Source organism: Dermacentor silvarum, chromosome 7 (genome assembly GCF_013339745.2).
Source record: "Dermacentor silvarum isolate Dsil-2018 chromosome 7, BIME_Dsil_1.4, whole genome shotgun sequence".
NCBI lineage: Eukaryota > Metazoa > Arthropoda > Arachnida > Ixodida > Ixodidae > Dermacentor > Dermacentor silvarum.
Genome location: NC_051160.1, coordinates 106,476,157 through 106,496,477, shown reverse-complemented (window position 1 = coordinate 106,496,477; position 20,321 = coordinate 106,476,157). Strand labels below are relative to the sequence as shown.

Sequence of the window (20,321 nt, the reverse complement as noted above, 5' to 3'; positions counted from 1 at the left end):
CACTCTTAAAAAAAAGAGAGTCAAAAGAGAGTCACGACTACCTCGACTCTCTTTTTTCAGACGTTGACTACCTTTTCTTACAAAGGTAGTCACGAGACGAAGTCGGGACTCGCGCATGAAATGGAGGACTCCCATGAAGGGAGTCAGTGATAAGCACCTTATACAATCAACCAATGTGGATTCATTGGATCACTCAATGAAATAGTTGGTTGACTATACCAAAGAAAGCAACACAATGCAGGTTAACTATAGGCGCAAAAAGTAAAACGCATTTCATGCAGTGCTTCGATCATTACTGAATTATCAACATAGCAAGAAATGCAAATTGTTTTTTTTAATATTCAGTAAGAAATCACAGAAGCAGGATGGCACAACGCCAACTTCATAGTGAAAACACTGGATGGTATTTATATACAACGCGGTTTACATACATATCTGTTTTGTATTTAAAGATTCCTCAAGGGAAGCAATAAGGGGCGGAAGTACATAAATATTGATTTAACATGCATAGAATAAAAAAAGAAATGAAAATATAACATGAATATACACTCAATGTCAATGAAAAACAAACTATGAAGTCCACCAAGTTGCACGCGGAACTCATCATTCACTGAAGCTGATGGAGCGTACCGAGTAGAGGTGCATAGCTATTTGTGTCGCCTCCTAGTAAACACGATTAATTCGGGTCGTGTACCAGTGAGCAAAAATAATAATTAGCAATTGAAGGTTGTTTCTCTAATTATCGTTGCAACACATCTTTATTTATGTTTACCACAATGTTGTAAATAAAACAAAATAATATATAAAAACCAGTCATGGGTCTTAAGACCCACTCTAGCCTGCTAAAGCATAGCCTCTGAGAACTGTTTCAAACGCCGCGGTGACGGCGTAAGTAAAATGGGCTTGCAGTACAGAAAAAAAGCACAACCTTCGAGACTCACAATTACTTTCACGGTCGTTTGCGGTTTTGATGCTCGTAGTACAGTGGTTGGCTTTTGGCTTTCGCATTTACTTCGACTTTGGATACGCAACTGTGAAAAGCGCGGCAGCGGTAGCAGCGGTTACTCCTCAGAATCTGAAACCACGCCGGCGGTTCTTTATTCCATGACGGCGGCAAGCCTGCGACCGTCGAAACGCGAGTGGGATTTTTCTCTTGCGTCCGTTGCGCCTGTGATACCCGACAACTGTAGCAGCATGTCATCTGATCCGACTTCAACTGAAGGCTCGCCGACTGATGCGGAAGCAGTTTACCTCGTTTCGCACGGGCCACCAAAGAAAATTGTGAAGTTCACAGGCGCCCGGAAGCTCGCCGACCTTCACGAAAGTGTGCGGATGGGTGGGTTCGCGCACCTGATGACATGCAATGATCTCCTAATACAGGTGAGCATGAATGTTCTGCGTGTTATGGAGTGTAAAGATGATTTGGTCACTGTTTGGTTCGTATGGGCAAAATAGCAACAGTACGCGTAGCGGAAATGTCGAGCACGAGTAGTAACTGTTGAGTTGTTTCACGTTTACCTGACAGTCCGAGTGTTACGAAATTGCCCTGTGTCACTTCACTGTGCTGCCAATTACAAATATTTTCGGCTCGTCGCTGACATTGACACGTGAAGCGCATACTTGCCCTTAGGAACACATCGTTGCTCAACTTCAGTTTTTGCCTAGGGGAGAACTGGAAAGGAAACTAAACGTTTTCGGGGACTTCCGTCTTCTGCAAACTTTTGCGGTTGGTTTACTACTGATTTGAGCTCAGGTGTGCAATCGCTACCCTATTAGATAGGGAAAGGTGAAGTACTAACAGCTTCAAACAATGTAATGGTGCTTTAGTTTGTGTAACCGGTCGTAGTATGCCATAATCTGCAAATTTCTGTAGCATTTAACCAATAAACAGACAAGACGAGGAAAACAGGAGTGTTGTCTGCCTTGTTATTTGTTTGCTGCAGTAATCATGCAGTAATAAAGTTAAATTCAACCAACACAGGTAAAACATTCATTGACATTTTCACCAACAGGACTATGAAAACGTTGTGCAATCAACTATATGGTTCTATCTTTGGGAAATCATCTGTTCCTATATACTGATTGTTGCTGGCATTGCTAAATAAGCTCAAACTTGTTGCTCAATGTGTCCTGCACTTAGCTCACATATGGGCCGCAGGATTAGTGTTGTGCTGTGCTTTATGGCTTTAAATAACAAACCTATTTGGGACACTACAGCAACCATAGAAAAGGCTAAAAATTAATCAATGCCTGTTCAGTGTCCACTGGTTCAAACCTATTGATAAACCACCGGTGTATGCTTTCAGGTCAAAGATCGGTTCCCTTGCTATGTCAACATGAATGAAAGCACAGCAGTGCATGATGGGGCGTTGATTAACTTATTCGTCTCCCAAAGCCACTCTGAAGCATCAGAGGCACCAAAACAGCTGTATGCTTATCCGTATGTCTTATCCAATCTGTACTCGTTAGTTAACTCTGTATGACTAAAGTCTGTCATATGCTGGAAGGATAAAATAACGGTATTTGAGCCATACTTTAAAGGGGTCCTGAAACACTTTTCTAAGTAATCATAGCATATCATCACTATTAAATTACGTCACCTCAAAAATTTCCTCCCACAAAAGTTTTCGAATCCTTAAAGGACAAGTGAAGTTAGACATAATTATCGCACCGATAAGTGGTTTTTTGTCTCCTTTCATTTCCACTAGCATGCTGGAAGCTGCACAGAGGAGTTGGCAAGGGGGCACAAGGAAGCAATGCCCCGTTGCTGTCCGTAGGGTGAACGCAAGGCGGCTCGTGGCGGCCGCAATTTCTACGCTGCGCTTTTCATCTCTGAAGCCATGCGCAGCAGCGTGCAGTCGTCATGTTCAGCAAAGCAGTGCAAAGGTGAAATGGCTGTTTTGTCTTTTTGAGGTCAAATACATATATAATATATTGTTTATTTAACTCAAATGAGCAATAATGGTATTAATGAGATGTTCTTGCGATCACGAAATCAGCCAATAGCTGTTGTGGGTCTAGCTGCTTGCGATGACACTGCATAACAACTATGCTTAAGTGAGAGCAAGCAATTTTTAACTGCTTTTGCACGAGATTGTGAATTCTCTGCTGCATGTCGTGTAATATTTGTTCACACTCCCACAGGAGCCCTCGTTAACAGAGTGGCAATGCTTTCTTACTATGCACAAAGTGTTTCAGGGCCGAATTAAAGCTTTGTTACTAATGAAAAGGCATTGATAGGTTTAGATAGAAAGACAATGAGGTTAGCCAGTGTAGACTGGCTGCACTTGGGCTCGAAAAGTGCAATGTGCTCAATGCCTTCTGGGCTGAGAATGCTCTCGACCAGTGTCTAGAGCGTTCGGGTATTTTGAAAATTGTGGGTACAGCTGTTAAGGGGGGGGGAGGTTTCGACGTTGTTAGGCCCAAACCGTAAATTTCTGATTTTGCGTTGTACTGATAGCACATGTTTATAGCTTTCAAAAAATATAAAACACTTGGCTATATGCGACTTCTAAACCACTTATTTAATTCAGTATATTTTTAGCGTCGACTGTAAAGTGGGCATGACCTGTCGTCGAGACTTAAGATGATATGAAGTTTCCATCGTATAAAAACGTCTTGAATTAGACAGTACTTTTGGTTTGGTTTGTGACTTTTTTCTTTTTGTAATGCATTTTACAGCCCTTAGGGAGCTCTTTGTAGCTCTCATGCGTTCCTCTTGCTTTTGTTATGTTGGTGTGTGCTTTCGGACGGCACGTCACATCTGTGAAGGACCTATTTCATGCCTTTTAGTGTTGCTGATGAGGAAAACACATATATTGATACGAAATTGATTGAAAGTGTTATTGCAACCGCTGCAGTGAAAGCGTACTAAAGCATCTGGAGGTCACTCCTGTACATTTTTGTTTTTCCATGTGCATGCTATCAACAGACTCATGGTGGGTAAAAAAGCAATTTCAAGCTAAAGCTGAAGCATAACAGCAATGAAAGGACTGCAGAAAAAGAGGGAAAGACTGCTGTAAAGTACAGTATGAAGACGACTAATCGTGGGATGTATTGATTAAGCAAGCAATTGACACATATATTCGCACATTTCTCAGAATGCGATGTTTCGACTTAGTACCTTTTTCTTAAAAAAACAGCTGGGTGTACGTGAACTAAATTTTGTGTACATGTCAGCTGGTGCCTCGTACAGCTTTGCAACTGGAAGGAATATCTGCACGCTCATGGAAATTTAGAAAACAAATAAAATGCATGCCATATAGTGGCAATTAGTGACATGCTGTACACTCACGATAATTGATCAACAACTAGCTTAATCAGCCGCCCTACTAATTTCTTATAGAAGATGCTTCTTCAAATTGGTATTCATGGCTAATTTTCACTTGTGTGCATTTATTAGTAGTAAACTCATTTGAAGTAATAATTAAATCTTTTATATCTGTTTTGGTGAAACGTATTGTTAGTGTGTGAACTCTGGTCATCATCATCAGTTTATCTTGGCTATTGCAGGACCAAAGGATATACTGTTACCCTCTCCTGTGTCAAACCCATCCGATAAATTTTATAACCTCTGTCTCGTCATGCACCTAATGCTTTCATAGTGCAGTTAACCGAACAAATTCTCCCATCTGATGAATCACAGTTCACCTGCTGATATGATTTCATGGAATGGTTGCACTACAGTGCTGTTGCATATTGTTTTTTTGTATATTGTTTTATGTAGAAGGTTTATGCACACTTTTGTAAACATCAGGTACCCGAATAAGCTGTACAACATTGCTGCAAAGGTGCCTTGGTAAACCAGTACCCAGCCCTGGAGGAACAGATTGGACTCTGGCTATGTAAGAGCATTTCCTTGTAAATTTCCTTCATTTTGATTTCCTTGGCACATTTAAAGGTTAAAACATGCTGTCAAAGTCTTTCTTAGCACTTCGTAATGCTTATGGTCCATTGTTTCTCGCAACTGTTCTCGTCTGTGTGCTTGTCATTGAGTAGACATGCTGTGATCTATAAGCTTTGCAGCTTGACTAATTTGAAGATGCCAACAGCAGCTCTGCATCTGAGGTGCAATACGGCCACTTCTGTAAAATAATTGCATGCCTCAGCTAAATATACAATTGGTTGAACAGATATTTTGTACCTGTAGTCATTTATGCATAAAAATTTTGACCGAAACTAATACAGAAAGAAATTGCTCAACTGCTGTGTTGAAAGGTGTGCAAAGATCGCTCACTGGTACATTTTAGAACATGACGGAAACAGTGCAAAAACAAGTTAAGATTAGGGCAACTCTGTTTTTACTGTGTACTGTTTTCAATTTCTTACACAACCTGAAAACCGGAAGCCACTGAACTGGTATTTATGTAAAGTCAGTTGCTTTTACTTCATTCTAGTTCTCCTGGCACATGCGCCTGAAAAACAAGTACAAAATCTTAAAGCTTAAATCTCCTAATTTATCTAAATTGCACTGTTGTTCCCACTTGCTGCTACATAAATGTCAACTGCATCAGAGCTGCTCTTGTAAAATCGTGTGTACTAGGTATCCTGCAACTCATAATTGCTGTACCAATGTAAGCTTCAGCTAATGCTAAACACATCATAATAAATAAGACGAATAATGCAAAACAACAGTATCTGAAAAAGCATACCACCATGTTTGACAAGTAGTCAGAAAGTGTTGCTATGTATCATTGCTGTTAATTGGTGTTCTTTTTCGCATTAGAATGCCTTTAGAATAATAACAGTGCACCTACTTCTGCAACAATTTTTATTTCTTGTCGTGAAATAATGCATCTGAAATAATAAATTTCACAATCAGTTATTTCTGTAACTATGATGACTAACCTTATGTCACTTAAATGTTCATGCTACAGGTTGAATTTTTTTTTGGCTGAGTTTGCTTTGTATTTACGGAAAATTTGTTTAAATTTCGAGTCTTGACTGAAGGAATAAAGTCATGTTGGTCACAAGCTATTTTTCAGCATTAATTAAGGAAGCCACAATTATATTTGAATATAAAACTTATTCCCAGTGAATAGCTTCTGTTGACAACCAAGGAACCGTGGAGTGCAGTACAGCAGCAGTATGGTAACAACGTAAGATCCGCTCACAATTGACTGTTTACATGGCGCTGAATTGAAACGTGCTACTGAGTCACGAGAAAGCACAGCAGAAAGGAAACAGATGATACCATTTTTTATTGTAGCTCGTTTATGCATTTCACTTCGACATGTATAACGAACTACCCCCTAATTCAGGTGGAAACAGCGCTAAGGATACAAAGTGAAAGCACATTGAGGAAATTACACGTTGCACAGAGTATTTTTTCTATGCGTCCTCACATAATCCAAGTGTGTCCACCTGAATAGGAGTAACAAACTAGCAGATATGTTCACATTAGCTAGGCCCATCCTTAAGCTTTCTGAAGTTAGCATTACATAATTCTAAGGAAACTATAACTTGAATCAGTGCCTGTATAGTATGTTTTTCAAATACGTAGTTATTGCTAGTTTTTGTTAAACAAACAAAAAAGAACAACGTAATATAATGAGCAAGGTTTTCATGTTTGGTCCAACCATAGAAGGCCAAGTGAACCACAGCGGAAATTAAATGTGGTTTTATTGAACTGTAGAAGTCATAAGAAAAATATAAAAGATAACTTGCCACTGGTGGGAGCAAACCCACATCTTGCAAATATAGCATGCAATAGTCTACTCATTGAGCTGTGGTAGTAGCTGTCCTCTCATTCACATTCTTGGGTATTTGTGTATGTGTACTAGAGTGGCCCAGCACCAAACTCATAATCGATGGCAGATAGATGTGGCACATACTTTTACCTGCAACCATCACAAAGGGGATGACCCTAGGAGCAGGCAGCAGGCCTATAAGTCTTTGCATTCATAACAGCATTGATGCCTTCAGGTAGCATCAGTGCCATCTGCCCTGCTCTTAAATGTCATGTACCACATGGACGCCTACGGTTCAACGAACATGCTGCAGCGTCAGCCATGGCCTGGAGTGGTGCTAACAGTTCCAGGGCCATATCTAATAAACATAACAAATGCGGAATGAGGTGAATGGGAGAATAACCTCCATCGTGCTTAACTGATACAGGCTCACATGTGTAATGCATATGACGTGGGTTTGCCCCCACTGGTGGCAAGTTGTTTTTGCCTACTGTCTTTCTAATGTTTAGTTATTTTACATTTCAATAAAATCACATTTAATTTACCCTCTACTTTCCGGGCCTAATTATCTGTTGGCTGCATACAGGCTTGATTAACAAAAATCTGGCCCATTTGTTCCACCTATTCATGTTTGACCCACTTGCAGTACACTTCCAGAAGCATCACCCATAATAGCCGAACACATCTTGCGAATATCCTTTTTTTGTAGATAGCTATATGCAGTTAGCTGCTTATAGCTGTATATACCTACACCGGGGACCCTGATCATGAGAAGAAATATACAGAAGAAAAAATTGGGTTGGAGTAGCATTGCAGGCATTGTCAAATGCTAGGACTGGGAGCTTACCACTGCTCGTTGACAAGTGTACAATCATCGCATTCTACCAGTGCTAACATATGGGGCAGAAACTTGGAGGTTAACAAAGCTCGAGAACAAGTTAAGGACCACACAAAGAGCGATGGAACGAAAAATGTTAGGCCTACGTTAGGAGACTCCGACGAGAGCAGTGTGGATCATAGAGCAAACGGAGATAGCGGATATTCTAGTTGACATTAAGAGGAAGAAATGGAGCTGGGCAGGCCATGTAATGCGTAGGATGGATAACCGCTCGACCATTAGAGTTACAGAATGCATACCAAGAGAAAGGAAGCGCAGTCGAGGATGGCAGAAAACTAGGTGGGGTGATAAAGTTAGGAAATATGCAGGCGAAGGTTGGAATCAGCTAGCGCAAGACAGGGGTAATTGGAGATCGCAGGGAGAGGCCTTCGTCCTGCATTGGACATTTATATGGACTGATGATGATATGCAGTTACTATTTATTCACTGCCCATTTAGTACCGAATTGTGCCACCGAAATTCCCTAAGTGGACTGCTGTATGATTGTATGAAACTTATAAGCTGTTGCTGCTGGCAGTTTTATACTTGCTAGTTACTAATAATTACAAGCAGCGAAATTGGTCAGCAGCTGCAGCCCTTTCACTGCTGTAATTTTTCTCTTCAGATGCAAAAGGCGTGAGCGCCATCATGGTTCTACCATTTCTTGTCAATGAGCGAGGGGACGACATGTTCACAAAAATGGTTAGAACTTTGAGCTGCTTACACGACCAAGTACACAGTGTCAGTAGTGAGGCAATTGTCAATATGTACAGGCCCGGAATATTTTGCTGCGCCTGTTCAAAGAAAGGTTTTGCACCCCACCACTACACCGTTCTTGCTCAAGTTTTGCAAAATGATTGCATTTTGGGGGCTGCTTCGTTTAGTATGACATTTACTACAGTTAATTGCCTGGTATTAAGAAAAAAGTGCAATTTGCCTTCGCTTGTGGGGATGCTGAGCTGCTGCAGCGACGGCGCTACCATAAACATGTGTCGCCGCCTGCCGGCAGCTGCAGAATGCAGGTGGTCAGGGAGGTTTGCAGTTGTGTTCACGAGCGGGCAACACACGGTAAACCAATGGTAAACATCCGTGACCGGCTGCTTTTTGCAGCTGCTGGCAGGCGGCGACAGAGGTTTATGCCAGCGCTGTCGCTGCAGCAGCTCGCATCCCCGTAAGTGAAGAAAAATTTGCACATTTTTCTTAAAACCAGGCACTTAACTTTGGTAAGCGTTATACTAAACGAAGCCGACCCCAAAATGGGATTGTTCTGCAAAATGTGAACAAGAACAGCGTAGCGGTGAGCGCAAAACCTTCTTTTGAACATGCGCAGCGTAATATTCAAGACCCTGTATAACTGTGGGGAAATTTCACAGCTAGAAAACCACCAAGATAAACAATTGGAGTATAGCCTTAAGTTAAATCAGATAATTTTGTTAAACTTGATTACTAAGACTTAAGAAGTATCAAGCAATTAATCATTGTGTGCAGGTGCTTTATGTGTGGCATTCTATTTACTCAAATTATTAGTGGTACTTTTTGTTGGGCTTTGAAAGCAATGAAGTAACCAGAGAAACCATTTATGCTCTCTACCTAATGGACATTATCAAAGAAATTAAACATGTCAAAGTGGCAGATGAGATCACATGACAGAGCAAATCTTATGCAACCATCCATGGCTGCACATATGATCTTGCAAAACTAAGTTATGAAAATTGAACTGCAGCTTATGGCTAATCCTTTTTTGTAGCACAATAAAATGGGTACATACTGCTTTTGAAGTAAAAGCTTAGAACTGTTTCTAATTTTCTGGTAATATAACAAACCATTTTGCCTACTTCAAACATAAATTAGCAATTTTGGTCTTTTTCTCTGCGTGATTTTTCATTTTGACAACACTTACCTAAAATAAAAGTCAGTTCTTTAAAACCTTGTCGCAGAGCAACCCGTATTGTTTTGTGCACCACCAATTTATGTATTTATATGTTTGCTTTGCAGACGCCAGGACAGGAGTTTGCCCACTCCAAATTGCTGTACAATGGTGACAACCGCATCTCTTCCAAGGCCCTGTGTGTGAAGTGTGGATATGTATGTGTAGATGTATTGGACTTCAATTCCGGTGTAACGGGGTTATTTTTATTTTCCATGTACTGGGGCTTTCAACATCGAATACAGCAGCTCTGCGGAGCAGACACTCTCATTGCTGCAACACATGATTGAAATGAAAACGAAAACGACAAACTAGGCGCCAAGTCCCAACAGCTTTAATAGCATGGTTAACTGCTACAACTAACAAAATTACAGCCAGTACTGAGCAGGCTGAGAAATCTGACTGAGCTGCTAAAGTCGTCTTGAAATGCACCTTTCTGTATGCACTTAGGCTTTTTTGTTTCTTTTTTTAACGCTGAGGCTATTTTGGTGTTCGTAGCCTTGGATTTATGCAGCTGAGTAGTACTGCCAATAGCTAGTCAAACACACAAACTTTATTGTGTTTAAATGTTATTCATAGTTTTTGTATTATGGGGCATAAAGCAAACACTCACCAATGATATTTTTAAAAATTATGAAATTACAAGAAATTGTATTTCGGAGCCAGTATGGGTCCTTTGTTCACAAATGACAGCAGAGGCAATGGTTTGGTCTATACGGGTGAGATGGCGGAGAGCGCATGCATAGATGACAGGCAGATTATCCGGTGTCCTTCCTATCGCTTAGCGCGCCATCTGAATGTGCTGTGATTTTAGTAGTAATTGCTTCGGTAATATCGCAGTGGCAATTATGGATGCCTAGTGCTAGTGTATAGAAGGACCTGTTTTCTCTTGGTGTTCGATAATGCGTCGGAAATAAGGTTGCTTTTAAAGAGTTAGTGCTTATCCTGCTTTGGGTGCTTCTTAACGTTGCCAGATTGACAGTGAATTACATTTTTGCAAGTGAATATGTACATGGAGCCAAATTAGTTCAATCCTCCGAAAGGGTCCTTCATGTACACCAGTTCATCACATAGCTTGCTGGAAGGGACATGTGCGACCCAACCATTGCAGTCATTCAACACTCTGGCAAAAATCTCGCTCATGCGACATGCATACAGGATGGTAGCACGCTTGCTTTTCTTTCTCGCCACTTATCGGATGGGCGCTGAGGCGTGATCGTCTTGCTCACTTGGCAGTTGTAGCGGCTGGGCCATTACATTGCGTGTCATTTAGCATCAAGATCAACTCTGCTTTTGCTTGTATGACTGAGCAAAGACCGAAAAGCGAGGGGACTAGTGATGAGGCGGCCTAGCGTTTGTGGCCCTTGAGGTGTACAGAAAGAACATCTACGTATTTTGACATGTGTGGTTTTGCGATGAACGTGGTGGCAAGGCCATTGGTGATTCGTTCCTTGAGAACATCAATGGATGCAGTGTACAGTCTTCTCTCAGGCTCTTCGTGTGCTGTAAACTGATGCTTTCCTTACAAAGTTAAGTGCTTTTTGTGATTGCTATATGTACTCTCGCTAAAGGTCACTGTGATGTGCGCATATTTTATTGAATAAAATTTGTTCATGTTTTAACTGTTGTGTTGTTCTTTCAGATATGAACCGAAGCAGATCAAAATTTGACGCAAACATGGAGGCAGTGCTAATGGAAACATTTAGAAGTGAGACAGCAGTCTTCTTTTGACAAATTGGATGATAGGATGGCCAAGAAGTAGCACTTTTGAAACATAATGTGATGTACTTACTATGCAAGCTGCACATGGATTTTTAATGCGGCATTATTCGTCATGCCCTGTTTTACATTTATCTAGTCTTTAGTCATATTTATTTTCTTCTACTGGCATCGATGTTGTATCGTTGCTTTGATATGGTGAAATTTTAAGTTTGTCGTTAATTATCAATATTGAAATTTAATTATTCTGCCCATGTATGCCTCCATGGCATATTGAAATAAACGAGCCCTTTCTCATGGCAAAGAAATAAAATTCTTTTCAAGAAATAATTTTTTTCTCAAATACCTGAAATGCTATATTACATAACATTGGACATATTAGCGCTGTTCAGTTTGCCTTGTACACCACATCCCCCCCCCCCCCCCAGAAAAAAAAAAACATGCTGGATGTTGCAACTGACGCATAGTATTTCTCAAGGTTGGCCATTGATTCCAATTTAGCAAATCAGATTGCTGTCTTCTCTTTTGCCAGGTATGATGCTGATGCAGTTGAGGTTATTACATATGATAGTGAAATTTTGGCTCTTGGTGTTTAACTCATTGTGATGCTATGGGCTAAGTGTTTTTTTCGTTGTCGCCTTAAAAAGACAAGTCCACTTGTCGAAACGTTGACTCCTGCTTTCATCTTGTTCTCATTTTGCTCAGTGTTCTTTTGGTTGTTTATAGTTTTGCAGTTTATTATAACATCTAATGGTGGCTGAGAGCTGCTGAATAACTACGCTTTGTTGCTTACACAAATTAAAATCTATATGTAGCGAGCTTCCATATAGCTTAGACATAGTCATTTGACTCCCCAGGCAGGGGTCACAGCAGTTGCTGTGAAGGGTCTCGTTGAGTACCAGTAGGTAGTTTCACCAAATCTTACCATGATAGTCATGTACACCACCATTGTCAGTCAATTGACTACCCTAGGAAGCTTCATGGTTGCCATTGCAAAGGGGTTCCGTTGACTACCAAGATGTACTTGCATGGACCACTGAGGTAGTCGCATCAACTCTTGCCATGGTAGTCATGTACAACACCATTGTTTGTCAGTTGTCAAATGACTACCCTATGAAGGGTCATTGTGGCCATTGCAAAGGGGTTTTCCTGACTACCAAGAGGTACTTGCATCGACCACTAAGGTAGTCGCATCAACTTTTTCCATGGTAGTCACGTACACCACCATTGTTTGTCAGTTGTCAAATGACTACCCTAGGAAGAGTCATTGTGGCCATTGCAAAGGGGTTCTGCTGACTACCAACAGGTACTTGCGTGGACCACTGAGGTAGTCGCATCAACTCCTGCTTTGGGGTAATACATACTCCTCAGTGCTCCTTGAGGGAGAGAGTCACCGGCACTGCAAGAGAGTCGCCGGTACTGTAATTCCAAGAGAGTCTATGTTACCACCCAAAAGGTGGTCATACGTGTGACGAGCAGATACACCTCAAAAGAGTCGGTTGAGACTACCTTTTTTTTAAGAGTGTACCTTGTGTATGCATGTGCTGTTTTCGTCCAGTCGTCTCCGCCGCTCTCCTTCACCGTCTTTTCGTTGTCACTTTTTACCAGAAAACTAGACAGCACATCTTGTGTGAAACTGCAATGTCGACCTTCCGGATGTAGTGCATAGCCGTACCAAAAAAAACATCAAACTTGTCAGCTTTCTCTTATTCTTTCACACTTTAATTATTTCAGTCTGAGAAGATTTATCTTAAAATTTATGCGCCGTTGGTGTTGTGTTGTATGACATTTTTTGCGGGTTATCATTCTGAAAATTCAGAGGAATAACATTGTCAAGATTGTAAGACAAGGTATGAGCAGCTTTAGGGATATAATAGTGTGGTAACACAACCCGCATATACAGCACGTCATATAGCAAGGCGTGGCATGTACATATACCTAAATATATACGGGATGATTTTTTCAAACGGACGCCGAGGCTGGTCGCCGGCGTCGAAACTCGATATTCAGGGACACGGGGTCCTTAACGCTATCGCGGTGAAAGGAAGGCCGTGAAAGAGTATGTGGAAGAAAGTTGGAGCTACGCTGCCTGCCGTCAGCGTAGCGCGTCAGCGCGTTTTGTAATCATTTTTTCTGGTATATTATTTCTTGAGAGCGAGGAAGAACAATCGCTTTCGTAAGAGCAACGAGAAGCAATTCCACAATACCGAACCATCAATTTTCTCTGTCCTCTTGGGATGTACAGAGTAGCGATACCGCAAACAGCGAACAGCACGAGTACATGCACCTGGTGTGTTAGAAAACACGAATGCTCGCTTCGCTGTACCTTTTTTGGGGGGATATTAAGAGAGCTTACATAGCTGCTATGATATCTTCTTTTCAATTTTTCCAAGTTAGCTTCGTTGTACTGGTCTTAGGAACTTTAGCATTGCTTGCTAAAAGCCACCTGAACAGCCCTTATATAAAAGTAAGTTCGCAATGATTCTTTATGCATAAAATATTGGCATAAAATATTGGCTGTAGTTTTCAAGCAAAATGTGAAAGCTTAAATGGATGAGCTTCAAGTATTTCTGACCGTCGGTTTATTTAAAATGGTTACCTATACCTCATTAAAGCAGTTCGGAATGATATGCTTTTAACTTATTGTGATTTATTACTACCCTTGAGCCAAGTGAATTCAGATCAGTCGCAGACATGTCCTGCTGCAAAGACTTGCGCGGAAATATTTTTATTTACTCCAAGTGGAGTGTATACAACACTGCTCAGAACTTATGGACCATATTTTAAAATAAATTCTGTAATCAGAATAGTGTGCTCAGCGGTCTTTCATCTGATTGAACTGGACGGTCAAAAAGGTTTGCTTAAAGTAATCGTCCCTTCCCCCCATTTAGTGTAATATGCATTCTCTTCTATTGAATAATAATTGTCACCATTTTCCTTTGTTTTCAATCAAACAACTTTAATTTGGCAGAAATGTTCGCCGCATCAGAAAAACACTACGTTTTGGTTTGCAATCTTGCACAAAACATTTAAAGTTGCGAGCACATACAAAAGCTTGTCGTAAGGAACAAAACTATGGACTTGTTTGGAGGCGTTGTCTAGAAAATGGTAACTTTTTGTGTATGCATGTGGTGTTTTCGTATTTTGTTAATTAACATGTAGGTTTCTCACGAAAAATATGTTTTATCAATTACCAGTTAGTCATTTGTCTTTTTTCTTTATACGTGTAAAGCAATGCTTAAACGTGTAAAGCGATGTCCAGACAACTGAGCAGCCTGAAGCGCCACATGATGATCCGTGAATAACGCTCACTCTGAGACAAACTGCAATGGTGTTTGTAAGACACTTAGAAATGTAACATGGTCGCACCTTATATTGAAATCAACATAAGGCAAGAGCAACGAAGAGCTGTGGCATCATGGAAGAGATCTGTTCCTTTTTATGCCTGCCGCATGAAAACTGCTCGCCCTAAAGCATTCATGAGCCGTGGTTTGATTGCGACATTCCCCGTGATTGCGCTTACCGACTTTCACCAAAGGGTTCATTATGCGTCTTTTCAACAACAATTTTAAAAGCAACAACATTGGCTGTATTATCTCTTCTGAGTAAAACATCGCAACTTTAGAGAAGCAATGTGCCGAATTGAGGCCCTGTGCGTATATATTGTCGCGATGCGGAAGTCACAGATAAATATGTATTTACAACATATACAAGAGCGGCAACGATACGTAAACAAGATGGCTGTCGAGACCGATTCCACCTCCACACGTCAAATCGCCTTCTTCTGACTGGCGCCACTCTCGGTTGCGCCGAAACATAACCCCCGCCTGTAAAGGCGCCGTCTCGGCGCTAACTATAATAGAAGTGAGCTCGCGGCAACATAAGGCTTCAGCCGACACACTTGCACAACGTCAGTGGGGACAGGTGAGACCAGCGGACGGTTACACGTAGTTGACATCGCCAAGCTGACGCAATATTGTGTAGGGCCCTGTGTAGCGCGGCATCAGCTTTTCAGACAAGCCGATGCGGCGACATGGTGTCCACAGGACGACAGTGCCGCCAGACAAAAACCCCACGTCCCGATGTCGGCAGTCGTACTGGATCTTCTGCATGTCTTGAGACTCAGTGAGCCGGGAGCTGGCAGTCGGCGCGCCGCGTCAGCCAGGGCGAAGAAGTCTTCAGCATATTCAGCGGGAGTGCTCGTCGAAGAAGGAAGCAATGTGTCAAAGGACTGAGTAGGGTGGCGGCCGAATAGATAGCAAAATGGCGAAAAGCCAGCTGTCTCATGATAGGACGAATTATAGGCGAAGGTCGCGAAGGGTAACGTGCTGTCCCAATCACGGTGGTCGTCAGAAACCTACATACATAGCATTTCTGCCAACGTGCGATTGAGCCGCTCGGTGAGTCCGTTTCTCTGTGGGTGGTAGGTGGTGGAAAGCTCGGCAGAACAATAGCGAAGTAGGTCTTCAACAACTCGGGACAAGAGGGTACGGCCGCGATCAGTGAGGAGCTGCCAGCGTGCGCCGTGTCGTAGGGAGACGTCTTGTATAACAAAATCTTATGGACAAAGCTCGCGCGGTCGCGTGCCGGGTTGCGTGAGCATTCGCGACAATGAACCACTTATTGCCAGCAATCAACGTGGGAAAAGGGCCGAGATGATCGAGGCCGACGCGAGAGAATGGTTCTGAGGGCACATCGATCGGGTGAAGACGCCCAGTGGGAACCACAGCAGGTTTTTTGCGGTGATGACAGAGTGCACAGGCTGCAACGTAGCGGCGCAAGGAGTCGTACAGGCCTGGCCAGTAAAAGCGGCGTCGTACGTGGTCTTAGGTACAAGAAATACCCAGGTGGCCTGCACAGGGACGTCATGCATATGCTCAAGAACTGATACGCGGATACAGCGGGGTAAAGCTAGTGAATGTTTTGGTCCTTCAGAGCGTAAGCTGTGACGGTAGAGGATGCTGCCGCGGAGTGCGAATGTCCATAGTGTCCTTAAACGTACAAAAGTTATATGCTTGCATTGTTCCCCCTAATAATACATGCGTATTTGAAACCAGCCCTACGGTAAATAATATATAACGAATGTCCCTTTATTGCATGATACTGAAAAAAGTCTATTTGTTATCCTATTGCAGGAAAAGCAATTACACGCGAAGTGTGAATTCACCAGTCAATGTAAATACCGCCTGTGCTGCGTAAAGAAGGGCAGCAATGGACCAACATGCGAACCAGTTGCAAAGTTAGCCCAAAAGTGCACCACCAGAGCTTGGGAGGGAGTCTACAAAAAGCATTGCCCCTGTGCTGATTATGGTAATTCAAAAACTTAGGCAAGCGCCAGTTCCATCGCGTAATGAAAATGGTAAGAGGTGCAGAAGGAAGGCGACTATAAAAATGTAAGGCCGTGGACATTTTCTCTAATTTTATGTTGTTCTTGTGTATCTGCACCTCTTTTAATTTTTCTTACACGGTGGAACATGTTTCTGTCTATGGTGCGGGCAGAGGCTTTTATTTTTATTAATTTATGCCTCACAATAACAAATGTATTCCAACATGCGCAACTCGCTGCCTAAAATACAAAAGCTTGCTTCAGCAACAACATTTGTCGTACCGTCATAATGAAAGTTGCAGTACTACATAATTTTGGGAAGTAGTTGAATGCGTCAAATGTTTGGAGGTGCTTTTTTCCGCCAAACTTTATATTTATGACAACTATTTATGATATCACGCACGAGAGGCCTGCGCTGCGGTGAAGCGTAAAAGTGCCCCGGAAGCCACCAGGTCTCCGCGGCGCCACCCAACGGTGACAGTGGTCGGGAATCAGCTTTGAAAAAATGCCAGGAACACGCAAAGAACGCCGTTGCACGTAAACACCACGTGAGTTAGACCACAAAGCGCTACTTTTAAATAACACCATTTTGATAGTGGGCCATGCTGTCCGCCATATGATAAACAAATGATGCCTCATGATAAAACAAATGATGCCTGAATGATGCCAATGATAAAAATGATACCATTGATAAAACAATTGATGCCTAAATCTCCTCATTGCAACACATACAGGTCATGTAAAGCACAATTTCATAATGAAAAAAATCGTGCGCTTTCTATGTCTTCTTTAATCATTAGCTAGGCCTAAAACGGCGAAAGCTCGCCATCTCGCAGACTTGCATAATCGTTTGACATGGAGCATATTTTTGATGGAACCTCGATTAAAACACTTGCGTGTTAAAAATGTTCTCCTTGATGTAACATAAAAATATCGCTATAAATCATAAAAGAAAGCTTTCGGTAGTATTGTTCATTTGATTGTCATAAATACATTGCAGCGAATTAGATGAGCCATTTATGAAGTAATATTTTTACTTCTTTATAGTTCAAAGAGAACCAAATGTTTACCCCCCATGGGCCCGTGCAATTGTAAAGTAGTAGTATAAAAAGGTTAAGATTTTACTGCACACAAACGGGGTTCCGCCACACCGTTGTTCCTATTGTTACTTTGTATAAATCAAATTTCAGACTTAACCATATTGGGGCTTATGTCAAGCGAAACCGAAGGAAACAACTGTGATGCATGTGAATTCCTAGATGCACTGCAAAGTGTGTGTGGCGTTGTGGCGTCCTCATGAAGCAGCCGGGGTTACGGAATTGCACTGCGTTTAGTGATGTAATGTTTATTTTAAGGAAAAGATGGGGTACTTTACGTTTTCGGTTGTATTTTGCAGTGAGGAAATAATTATTTATACTCACATCTAGGCCGCCATCTATTTGGCAGTATGTATCCTCCTTGAGCAAACGAAGTAAGCAGCCATTCAGTCAGAAGCGCTGAAATCAAAATGAACTGATCATGCAATAATTCAAGCGCTGCATCCAAAATAAAATTGAGGGGCACCAGTCTTAAATCCCAGTCACCACCATCTTGGACATTGACATTTGTTCCGAAGTGAAAAGAGGCACAGCTTGCATCATGTACTAGGCAAATTGTTTCCAATTGTCTCTGTTCCTTCAAGAACAATTGCAATGTGTTTTGTGTATGTGCGACTTGTGTTTAGAGTTTCATAGTAAAACTCACGTGGGCATTCCCCGTCAAACGTGTTCACGCTCCAAGCTGCCATTATTGATGTAGCCAGGCCGTTCTGGTATGCCCTATATGGGCCACATGGGAAAGAAGGCATCTTAACATCAGTGGCCGAGTGTCGAAGGTGCTTGGCTGCACCAGTTACCTTATAAATAATGTTGAACCACTATTGACGCACATAGACACCACGCCTCTAAATGATGTTAGCTTGTTTCTTTGCGAAATAGGTATGTATAAAACATATGAATCTTCAGTAAAAACGCGAACCTAGAGAGAGGAGTTGTTAATAGAATACGGCTCTAAAATACTAATCCTAAGAGCATGGAAATTTCAGTAGCTCATGCTTCAAAGGTGTCACAGTGACGAACGAAGGTTGATGTTCTACAGTTACCAATTATTCATTGAACTTATTTGGGACGGAAGAGGCGAGGTAAGGAGGGGAATACAGTGGGGAAGGGCCTTCTGGGGACGACTGATCCTGCCGTGTAAGGAGACGCCGTTCTGTACATGTGACAAAGTGCAACAGTTTGTTGAAATTCTGCCGTTTAGTCATTTAAAAGAAATATGCTGTGTACTTGCCTGGCAAACTCGGCTATGCAAATACAGATGGAGGTGCTGTGGTAACGTTCAGGGACTAGAACCGAACTAGAACCACGAACAAAACAAAATCACATTTACTTTTATGACAAAAGGGAATAATGTGCAAAATAGCTTTCAGGTGCTATAAAAACGAGGTATAGTGTATTTCTTGTTATCCAGTAGCAAAAAAAATTGCAGCTTTGCCGGATAGGTGAAGCATCGATTGCGATAGAAATTAGTAGACAGCTATACGAAGTAAGGATAGTAGCTTTATCGACCATATAAATTTGCGAACATTTGCCTACTAACTAAATTAACAAGCATTAACAGCAATTAACAAACATGAACACATCTCACTTCATGACCGTGGAAACTCGCTGTGAAAACGCTGGGGTGAGGAAGCGTTGCAGTAGCATTTGGTGGAATTTACCTTCGTGCTGCCTCTAGCTTCAACGCGAACTAAGCGGCGAAAACATAGAGCACATTGCAGATCAGTCTTAAGATAGGGCCCAGGCGGCCGCGCCATACGCAGCAGCTGCCGGAATAGAACGCGCTGCCCCCCCTCCCCCTTCCTCCCCTCGGTGCTTCCCGCGCGACGGAGGACGGCGCGCTTCCTCTCCTCGTTCTTCCCTTGCGCGCGCGAGATAGAGCCGTCATCGTCGGCGAAACGTCTTACGCTTTCACTCGCACATACAGCATACGGCGCGCGTGGAGGAAATTACCGCCCTTCGACTTTATACGGAACATCGAGGTGACGCCGATGGCGATGACAGTGCCAGTAATGCACCTGGAGTGTTCATATAACTGATATCGCAATAAAAGGCAGAAGGCGAGACAATTGGCCGTGCCGAACGTTTGAAGTTTGTACTCAGTTGATATCTCTATCTAGTCATTTTCCACGTAGTTTGCTGACTTAGATTTCTTGTATTTATAGCAACTTACTACGTATGCAAACCTTGGTTTGGTCCAGGTGCCTGACACTCGCATGTAGTTTTTTTTAATTTTTGGCACTATTTACAACGGACACCATGTATGTAATTACCACAAGCTTATTTTTGCCTTGCAGCCCGCTGCCACATCAAAAGCCACATTTGTGAATTACCGAGAATAGTACTCAACTCGAGTACCATTGGAATGTCCAACAGCGCAAATAAAAAATGGGCATTTTTGTCTTAAGAGTGGTCTTGTGGTTTGTCAATAACAAAGCTTTACACGTAACGTGCTTATTGCTTCTGCTTTTATAAAATATAGCCAAGCTATTTGATATTATGCTTCTCTACGTATTCCTAAATGAGGGGTTCGCTAAATAAGCTAAAAAAACCGTTAAAATCTGCATCTTTCTAGTGCATATTCTCAACTATTCACTACGAATCTTCTACTTCCACTCTGTATATAGCCGCATTACAAAAAACATTCAGAGCCCTTCAAAGCCAGCGGAGCTTTGACTATGATGGG

The 20,321-nt window shown here is 42.0% G+C and overlaps 2 long non-coding RNA genes across 2 annotated transcripts in view; both read left to right on the top strand.

Annotated features, from left to right (window-relative positions):
- The window catches only part of LOC119459670 (uncharacterized), a 27,605-nt gene extending 7,563 nt beyond the window's left edge, over nt 1–20,042 (top strand). Inside the window, exon 3 of the long non-coding RNA XR_007467989.1 lies at nt 19,933–20,042. This is a non-coding gene — a long non-coding RNA (uncharacterized LOC119459670). The remainder of the gene's footprint in view (nt 1–19,932) is intronic.
- LOC119459669 (uncharacterized) lies at nt 912–8,300 on the top strand. Its single transcript, XR_007467990.1, has 3 exons — nt 912–1,380; nt 2,709–2,886; nt 8,192–8,300. It is a non-coding gene; the product is annotated as an uncharacterized LOC119459669 (long non-coding RNA).
- Nucleotides 20,043–20,321: the final 279 nt, after the last annotated feature.